The 10,359-nt window shown below is 40.6% G+C and overlaps 1 pseudogene; it reads right to left on the reverse strand.

Moving 5' to 3' along the window:
* Nucleotides 1-3,703: 3,703 nt before the first annotated feature.
* On the reverse strand, nucleotides 3,704-5,707 carry LOC143632658 (exocyst complex component EXO70B1 pseudogene; annotated as a pseudogene).
* Nucleotides 5,708-10,359: the final 4,652 nt, after the last annotated feature.

Consider the following 10,359-nt stretch of genomic DNA (forward strand, 5'->3'; position numbering starts at 1 on the left):
ATGCTAACCTTCTAGAGTGGAATGTGATAACGCAAAGGACTTACATACTGTTGGGTCGTGCCGTCGTGGTCTGCCAAACTTGTGGGCTTAATAGAGAATGGACCGAAATGCTTCTTTGGGCCGATACACTGTTGGGCCGCATCTAGACAGGAAAAGAAAATTGGAGTCCGATCACCCTAGTGAAACATTAGGCATAGTCGCATAGAGGTGCACAAAAAACCTGAACCCGGAACCGGACTAGAAAAAGATCCAAGAACGGTTTTTTTAAACCCGGGTTTTTAATACCCGAACACGACCCTACCCTCAGGGTACGAATAGGGTATGACTTTCAATGCTGAAACCCGAACCCGAACCGTACCCGATAATAGCCAAAACCCGGTTCTAGTTATACCCGAAACCCGGTTATAATTATACCCTCAACCCGGGGTTTTTGCATCCCCGAACTGGATTTTTTTGCATACCCGGGTATTAGTGTTTGTGCACATGTGTCTGTGTGGCACTTAACGTGGTTGTGTGGCTACCCACAGATCTATAGGCGTTCTCCAACAGATTTTTTAAGCATATATTTGATATAAATACTTGTTTAGAGCAGCGCTTATTGATATACCAAACAACAGTTTAAAACATATAAAATATATGTTTTTATATCATTGTTTAGTTGTTTACATATGTTTAAATGAACTTTGAAGTTTGTATACAAAAAAATAGAGTTAGAATAAAAAAAAAATGAAGCAGGCCCGTTAACAGAAGAACGCTACAAAAAAATGGTTTTTTTAATACCCGGAAAATTGTTTTTTTCAATACCCGGAAATAGGGTATTCAAATACCTGGGTATTGAAGACCCGGTATATAGGGTATGGTTTTTCAAGCCAATACTCGGACTCGAACCCGACCCAGGTATTACTAATATCCGATCATACCTGAACCCGGTTTCATACCCGAACCCGAGTTTTTATAATACATGATTTGTGCACCTCTAATTAGGCATGGTACAGTTTGAAATTTAAATATGGTACAGTTTGAAATTTAAATGCATTAAATTAAATTAAGTTTCTTCTTTGATGGCAATAAGTATAAGTAAATGACAATATAGCATTGTAAACTGTTACATGAAACATATACCAACTTAACAAGTGCTCAATGAAATGCCTTAATGATTTGAATTTTTTTTATGATGCCATGATTGCACTTTGGATGTGGTAATTATGTTACTAATTTAACATTAAAGAAGTTATATTGCACAACCAAGATTTTGCGATGATATTAAGAAAATGATGTCTTCATCTCTAATGGGTAAAAATGCTACTTTCATTATCTCTAATAGGTTAAATCGCTGGTGTTTTAATCTCTAACGGATTAAACAGGTATTTTATTCCGTCTCGTGAATGGGTTTTTTTAATTGTGATTGGGTCAAACATGTATGTTTTAGGTTTTACCTGTTTTCTACACTTGGTGCCATAATTTAATCTTGTCTTAACAGCTTTATACAGATTTTAATAATTTTTCTCTTAAAAGGTTAATTGACTTGATCATACCATTTGTTTTAGGATTCTTAGATTAAAAGATGCTGGTTGATAGCATGTATTTATTCCTTTTGCTTTTGACACTTTTGGTTTCCTCGCGCCTGAAGCTGTGGAGCTACTTACCCGTGTTCAGCGGGTCATGCATAGTAATGTTATGACTCCAAGATCAGCAAATATAGTTTTTAAAAAATTGAGTTTTGCGATTAAAAAAGGAGTAGCGGCGCAGCTTGTTGCCCGCTTGCCTTCTGTTTCGATGTAATCCAATAAACAATTAATAGTATAAGATTTATACCTTATTAGTAATTAAGAATTTAATTAATCCTAGAATTATTTTATGATATATACTTTGACGATATCGTTTAAGTTTGATTTTTAAAACATTTAGGAAAGTTGGTAAATCAAGTTGTATAATAAGTACATAGCTTTTCATTTTCATGGTGAGATCATTTATTGATTTCTCCTCAAATGAAACATTTGAGCCAACATTTCCTCATAAAAGTTTTTGATAACTTTAAATTACTAGTTTAACTTTATATAAAGTACACTTTAAACCGTAAAGCCATCAAAAGCTTGGTTTAAGTTTAAATTAAATCTTGTAGCCTTAATATTGATGATCCGGTGTTTGACTTGAGTTTTGCACATTGTCGTATCTGGTTTACCAAGACATGATGAATTTATGTAACATCCGGCCCCTCACGTCACCAATATTGTCCGCTTTGTCCACGAAGAGCTCACGGATTTGTTTTTGGTTGCCCCAGGTGGAGACTTCCCAGGAGGTCACACATCCTGCTACTACTCCCACCTGGGCACGCTTAACTGTGGAGCTCTCCTCTCGTCCACCACCATTAATCTCCTCTCGTCCACCACCATTAAGCCTAAAACGCGTTGGTGATTTAAGAGGCGGGAAATTTACTTATGAACCAAGGATCTCTCTTGTCCACGATCGATGTGGGATTTGCCTAGGGTGTTACAAACACCCCCCCCCCCTTTTGGACTCATTGTCCTCGATGAGGTTTGCCCCACCATCCAATCTAGGATGTGGGATTTGCCTAAAGTGTACCTCGCGACACCCCCGGGGACTCACCGTCTCTGATGAGGTTTGCCCCACCATCCCGAACGGCACAAGAGTGGCTCTGATACCATCTGTAACAGCCCAGCTACCGCCACATCATACTATTGCCCGCTTTGGCCGGGACGTACCACCATCGCCTCACGAATTTGCTTTTGGTTGCCCAGGTGGAGACTTCCCATGAGGTCACCCATCCTGATAATGCTCCCATCTGAGCACGCTTAACTGTGGAGTTCTCCTCTCATCCACTACCATTAAGCGCCCAAAACGCGTTATGATGGGGAAGGTATCCACCTCCTTATAAAGAAGGATTAGTTCTCCTCCCCAACCGATGTGGGATGTCACAATCTGTAACAGCCTAGCTACCGCCACATCATAATATTGTCCGCTTTGGCCGGGACGTACCACCATCGCCTCATGGATTTGCTTTTGGTTGCCCAGGTGGAGACTTCCTAGGAGGTCACCCATCCTGATAATGCTCCCACCTGAGCACGATTAACTGTGGAGTTCTCCTCTCATCCACTATCATTAAGCGTCCAAAACGTGTTATGATGGGGAAGGTATCCACCTCCTTATAAAGAAGGCTTAGTTCTCCTCCCCAACCGATGTGAGATGTCATAATTTATGATCGAACCATGCATTGAGCATTTTATTTAATTATTTTTAAACGACAAATGTTACTCCATACTCAAACTCCTCTTACACCAATAATTCTAAACTCCTCGTATTGTCCAGGTTTTCTGGGATCTCCCATGAGATATGTGTCCAAGTAAGCTAGCCCCACAAATGTATAACGTGTACACATAAGTTTAGCAAAAACAACAAATTCATGCATCAACCAACCCTTCATTGGTTCTTTTTACGTGTGATATGCACTAACCCATGTTAAAGGTCAACCAAAAACCCAACCACTTGATTTAAACATTCCAAAAGTCTTACCAATGTCCATCAAAGTTTCTAACCCAACAATTTGACTTTGACCTCTCAATAGCCTTAGCAATGTCCATCTAACCATCATTAAGTTGATAATCCCTTTTGTTAACTCTTCAATCTTACATAATATATCATTCAATCTTAGATTCAAAAATGCAACACAAGTTTAATAATAATCTTTGCTCAAGAACCAACCAAGCCATAGATAGATCAACACTAACTAGATACAAATGACCATAACCTAGTAAACAAATAACCCATAAACTAACACCAAAACATTGTGTACAATTACATACAACAATATGTTACAACACAATCTAACACTAACTTGAATCAATCAAATTCACTTCCGACCACTCCCCGCCACTGCGGTCGCCTGAAACAAATCATCAATCCGAGCTTCAACATTTTCAACACTAAATTTAACATGCTTATCCGCATACTTCCCGATATCTTGAACACCATTAAACCTCCCAAGAAAGTTCCTATAAGCCGGAAGCAAAGTTCCCGCCACCGAAACCTTCAGTTCTTCCCGCAATTGTTCATCAAACACAACCCATGTGGATTGAGTTCTGCAAGTCTCAACAAACTGCGAATTGAAAAGCTTAAGCTTTTCTTTTAATACTTTCGAAGCAAGATTCGAATTCGAAGACAGGTTACTGTTGTCAAGTTTCAAAGTGTTGAGAATCTTATGCCATGATGCCCTTTGATAATTGACATGATGTTGTCTCACTTTCGATTTCTCTACTCGAATCCAATCGTCTCCGAGAAGAGAACCAAGCTCATCATCTTTAACCTTTTGCACAATGTACCTCCCATTGTTCATCATGAACACAGACGCTAACGCAGGGTCTCGATACGCCTTCGATTTTGACTCCAAATTGCTCTCTAGAACTTCCATTATCCACGCTAGTTGAACCGACAATGAAGACGACATGGAAGTCCCTGACTGGTCAACATTATCGTCAAGAACTTCTCTTAATGTCGGTCTAGAACACGCTGCACGAAGGTAATTCATAACATAACGAGTGATCGGGTGAAGGCCGCCACCAGGGACCGCAGCCTTAGCCGGATCACGCCGAATCAAGTTCTCTAACTCAACAAAAATGCCTCTAATTGATTCACTTAACCTATTACAAACCGCAACCGCTTCCTTTCTTATAAACAAACAATAATGCCCCGAAAACAATATATGAAATTCCGGTACCAGCGCGTTCACCGCATCATACACATCAAGTATCTTAAACAACCGTTCGGGCGACCTACTTCCCATCGCAATTCCATTAGCGAAATTAAGCAGCTCCATAACCGAAACCCGACACGTGTCCATAAACGACAGATCGGCGGCCGCAGCTGCCGTGGCGGACGACGAACCAAAGACTAATTCACATAGGCGCTGCTCGCTTGGGTAAAACACTCTAACCGCCATATTAATTGTTTTAATCCATTTCTCGATTTCGTCATCGTTGTTTTGTAACCCTAACCCTAGAAACCCTAATCTCGAAATACTTTCGGCTATAAATTCTCTCCGGCAAGTACTGTAAGCTAACGAACACTCCTTCCAGTAACCGGCTGCAATCATCCGGTTCGATATATCGTGTAGGTTTTTCACCGTACCGGAGGATAGTGCATCAATCGTGATATTATAGTCCGTCACCGGACGTGCTACCGGAACAGTGACGTCAGCTTCCACGTCATCAAATCCGTCGTCGGAATCCGAATCTCCGTAACCGCCGTCGTGAACTTCGGCGGAGTTGCCGGAATCTTCAATCAACCGTTTAAACTCATCTTCGAGCCTAAACACACACCGCCGGAGCAAATCCTCAGCTCGATCGAGACACGACGTGACGTCAGCGTCGTCGGAGATGACGCTCCACTCATGAATGACGGTAATCAGCTCGTCAACGGAAGCTAAAAACAACGAGGCGTCGGCGGAGTTTGACCAGATGGGGTGGTCAACGGTTAGGTATTTAGAAACGCGGCGGTCAAGGGTTTTTAACGTGTGGTCAAGTGAAAGTGCGCCGTCGAAATCGAGGCTTCCGGTGAGCTTCTCTTTGAATCTGCCGTCGAAGTTGGAGAAGATTTGGAGGATGTCGTCGGTGACGGCGGTGTCGGTGTGGCCTAGGGTTTTGGCGATGTGACGGGCGACGGCGATGAGCTTGTCTTCGTTGGTTTCAGCCATAATTATTATAATTATATTATGAATAAAGTGTGTTAATTTTCAATTAACAACACATGAGATGTGTGTAAGTGAGTGAGTGAGAGAGAATTGGATTGAGATTTGTAGAGATTTAAAAAATGGTTTTAAGGAAAAACGCGGTTGAAGGATGTGGGGGCTGGTTGGCGGCGGGGTGTGAGGAAGGAGGGAGGAAAGAGATTGAATTGAAACCTAATAAACAAACAAGCAATGAGCTATAAAAATATACAATAACACTCTTTTTTATGTTTAACTTCTCTTTATTTTCTTTTAATTTCTTTTTACGGCAACGATAACCGAATGTCTAGTTAGGTGCTGTTTGTTTTTTAATACAAAAACTGTCTGTAATCTGATTTCATGTCTGCAACTGAAGATGTGGTCTGAAGGTCTGCAATCTGAAAGTATAATACTATCTGTTTTATAAACTGGGTATCGTCTGCATAAGCTGAAAATTAATTATCTATCATACATATCACAGTAGATAGAAATCATTTAACGTCCGTAGACTAGTAAAATAGTTGGTGGTGGGCAGTAGACGGTGGTGATGGCGGACGGTGGGTGGTGGTGGTGATGGACAGTGATGGTGGTGGGTGGTGGACGGTGTTGGTGGCGGACGGTAGGTGGTGGTGGTGGGTGGTGGTGGCGGACGGTGGGTGGTGGTGGTGATGGTGGTAGGTGGTCGATGGTGATGATGGTAGGTGGTCGACGGTGTTGGTGGTGGACGGTAGGTGGTGGTGGTGGTGGAGGACGATGGGTGGTGGTAGTGGACGATGGTTGTGGGCGACGGGTGGGTGGTGGTGGTGGTGATGGATGGTGGTGGTGGGTGGTGGATGGTGGTAGTGGACGATGGTTGTGGCCGATGGGTGGGTGGTGGTGGCGGTGATGAACGGTGGTGGTGGGTGGTGGTGGGTGGTGGCGGTGATGGACGGTGGTGGCGGCGGACGGTGGGTGGTGGTGGCGGACGGTGGTGGTGGGGGACGGTGGTGGCGGGTGGTGGTGGGGGACGGTGGGGGGTGGTGGTGGTGGCGGACGGTGGGTGGCGGGTGGTGGTGGTGGCGGACGGTGGTGGGTGGTGGTGGTGGTGGTGGCGGACGGTGGTGGGTGGTGGTCGTGGTGATGGACGATGGTGGTGGGGGACGGTGGTGGCGGGTGGTGGTGGGGGACGGTGGGGGGTGGTGGTGGTGGCGGACGGTGGGTGGCGGGTGGTGGTGGTGGCGGACGGTGGTGGGTGGTGGTGGTGGTGGTGGCGGACGGTGGTGGGTGGTGGTCGTGGTGATGGACGGTGGTGGCGGACGGTGGTGGTGATGAACGGTGGTGGCGGCGGACGGTGGGTGGTGGCGGCGGACGGTGGTGGTGGGTGGTGGTTGCGGCGGACGGTGGTGGTGGTGGTGGTGGGTGGTGGTGGTGGCGGGTGGTGGTGGTGGGTGGTGGTGGCGGTGGACGGTGGTGGTGGTGGCGGCGCATGATGGGTGGTGGTGGTGTTGGACATTGGGTGTTGGTAGGATGTTAAGAAGTGTAAAGATGTGTGAAGAAGTTGAAAAATAGCTTCTTTTTTAAGACCATAAAAGCAGTTTGCAGATTTTATTTAGAAAAAAAAACAAACAGTTTTCAGAAGCTTATGTCTGCGCGCCCGCAGACATAAGCCTCCTGCAGATGTTTTAAACAAAAACAAACACAACCTTAATCATAGTCAGTTTTAATTAAATTTTATTAAGTGTCCAATGTGAATTTTATGCTCTAGTTGTTTTTTAATGGTTAATATATTTTCTCATTACTCTTGCTTTTACTCCATATGTCCATAACCTTTGGTTAAAAGCATGCATCTTTGTCACTAGACTAAGCTAGTGATTTTTTTTTTGTTATAGTTATAATTGGTTCAGTTATAGTTTTCAAGCTCGTATATGAAATTTCGAAGCTGTGCTATGGAGAGTTGCTAACTTGGGTTTAAATGTTCGAAGTTGGATAAAGAGGTATAAAAGATTGTAATTGAGTTATAAACTTCCGAAAACATAAAAATACAAGGTTAGGTTTGTTAAATCGGTTAACGAAGATATGTTAAGCATAAGAATAACTGTCGGTTTTGCTCGATTATAGTTAATTTTGGCTAACAGTTCGATTCTAAGTTATGATTCAATTTTTGCTTACACCGCATGTTGTGATTGACAAAGCAATATTCAAGGTCTTGATACCGCAAGCCAAAAGCCCTTTGGTGTAACAACAAGAATTAAGGTTCATTTTATAAGTGTATATGCCGGGTGTTTATAAGATTATTTATAAGGAATATAAGAGCATTAACAATGGTCATTTTGAGATGTTTTTTTATAAGAGCATGACACAAAGGAAAGATGGAATACTGATGTTCTTGTATAAGAACAACCAAATGGGGTTTTGTGAGTGAATGAAAGAAATCGTGGAGCATTTTGAAGTTTGGTTTGTCGTAAGAGGAAAAAACCTCGTGTGGGATGGGCATGTGATTATGTAGAGCCAATTTTGACGCCTCCTATTTGGGATGGTCTATACAACTAAAATGATTAACATGAAAATATGTGAAAATGTAAAGTGGGTCAAAATAATAGTGTTAAACGAGTCAACTTTCTTGTGAGATACTCAAAATTAGCTCGTTAAAATATCAAAAACAAGCTAGCATCTAAACTGAAGCCGGTTTAATAAAAAAATCACAAGCCCAAACCTCATATACAAAACTTAATTAGTTTCACGATCCCTTATCTATACAAAGATTGTCTAGGTAGATCTATGCCATGAATCAAGCATATTTATGCGTCGGTATTGATTTCTAACTCACTACCATTACATTTTGATGTATTGTTTGACTAATTGCATCAACTAATCTTCTTGTTACGTTTGTCTGGGAATACAATTTATCTTTAATTTGTTGAAAAAAAGGTTGGAATCATCTATCTTAATTTCATATAAATAAAGACGACTTTGACTATGTAAACCATATTAAAACAGTGACATAAATGCATTTTAATTAATTAGAGTGCAAAAATCTGAACATAACTATTTATTTAAATCGTGCAATGAGCTTACCTTGTAATAAACTTACATACTTATCATTTAACATAATTAGTTACGCAAAAATAATAGTAATAAATTTTTGAAATTAACCAGCTGGGCTAGCCCAGTTGGCCAGGCAAGTGATGGGAGACCCGGGTGTCCTGGGTTCGATCCTTGATGCCGACCGGATTTTCCCAGAGCATAAAAACCTGTCGTGCCTTCGGGCGGGGTGAGCCAACTGGGTTTTACCGGGAACGCCAAGCCACTTGGATGCCAGCGTGGGTCCCGATAATGTCAACATAGTCTGGCCTGAGTGGTGGTGGGGTCGCATTGCGGTCGCGATACCGCTTAACTGAGAAAGTCGCCGTTAAAAAAAAAATAAATTATTGAAATTCAATAATTTGTAGATCAGCCGAATCACATCAAGCAACACCATATGTGGCATTGATATCACCCAAGTTTTTTTCCTTATCTATTGATTCAAACGAAATCCTCAATTCCTCGATACATTTAAAGGTTCAACAAGTAGGTTTCCAGTAATAATAGTGTGGTGTGGTCCTTGTGGCTTGCTTTGTATTTGTATGCACCATTTCAACAAGTGTGGCCTACGAAAACGATAATATGCATTTATTTTCCAAAAATAATGAAAGGGTCCGTTAATCTGGTACCACATCTTCGTTTCATGCTTAGATCAATCCATTACGAGGTTTCACAAGTGTTGCCATTGATAAACACCGGTTCCTAAATTCCCGCCACCCACCTTTCATGTCCAAACAGATAACGATAATGATATTTTTTTTCTAAACAGAATGATAATAAGTTGACTTTACCATTGTGATTAGTTATGTTAGTTTATAAGTTGTTTACTTTATTTATAAATTTGTTATGTTATGTTAAAACTTAAAAGGTAAGTTTTAAGAGTTTATTAAATTCATTAAAAATTTTGATAAATGATATGATATGCTAATGAAATTTTATCTTATTCTCTATGTTCAATCAATAGAATCTGTCACTACTCATGAAACTAAAATATTTTTGAATATCTGAATTTATATTTCTTTAATGCTAGCTTCATAAAGTTAAAGCACGACGGTGCCTTTAAGAAACATCGAGACAAAGCAGTCAAAATTGAAAATCCAATCAACAGAAAGCAATCACAAGCAACTGTATAGAAATACCAAATATATATATATTTTTTTAAAGATAAATTTGTTTGCTGGTAATGGGACTTGAACCTAAGACTATAGTGTTAAAAGATTTTGTCTCTATCATTTTGCCACTACCCCCAATAACAATACCAAATATATTTTAATTCTAACAATTTGAAGAAACTTCAGTTTTTCATTTTTTTTATACTTACGAAATTATTTTGGTTTAGTAGTATCAATGATTTCTTTATATAGTTCTATTTTAAGATGTTAGTTTATTATTATTTCAAAACCTATGAAATAGAAAATTTAAAAGAAATTGTTAACAAAGTGAAAATGAAAGGAGAATCATCATATATGAAAGACATAAATAATTTAATTTACGAAATTTTATAAAACTCTTATCTCATAAATTTTGACAGTTTTACAACATGCCGAATATGAAATTAAAATGAAAAAATGTGGTAACAA

The sequence above is a fragment of the Bidens hawaiensis genome, unplaced genomic scaffold (genome assembly GCF_021521415.1).
Source record: "Bidens hawaiensis isolate Kalapana, Puna unplaced genomic scaffold, B.hawaiensis_p1.1 tig00006520_1, whole genome shotgun sequence".
Taxonomy (NCBI): domain Eukaryota; kingdom Viridiplantae; phylum Streptophyta; class Magnoliopsida; order Asterales; family Asteraceae; genus Bidens; species Bidens hawaiensis.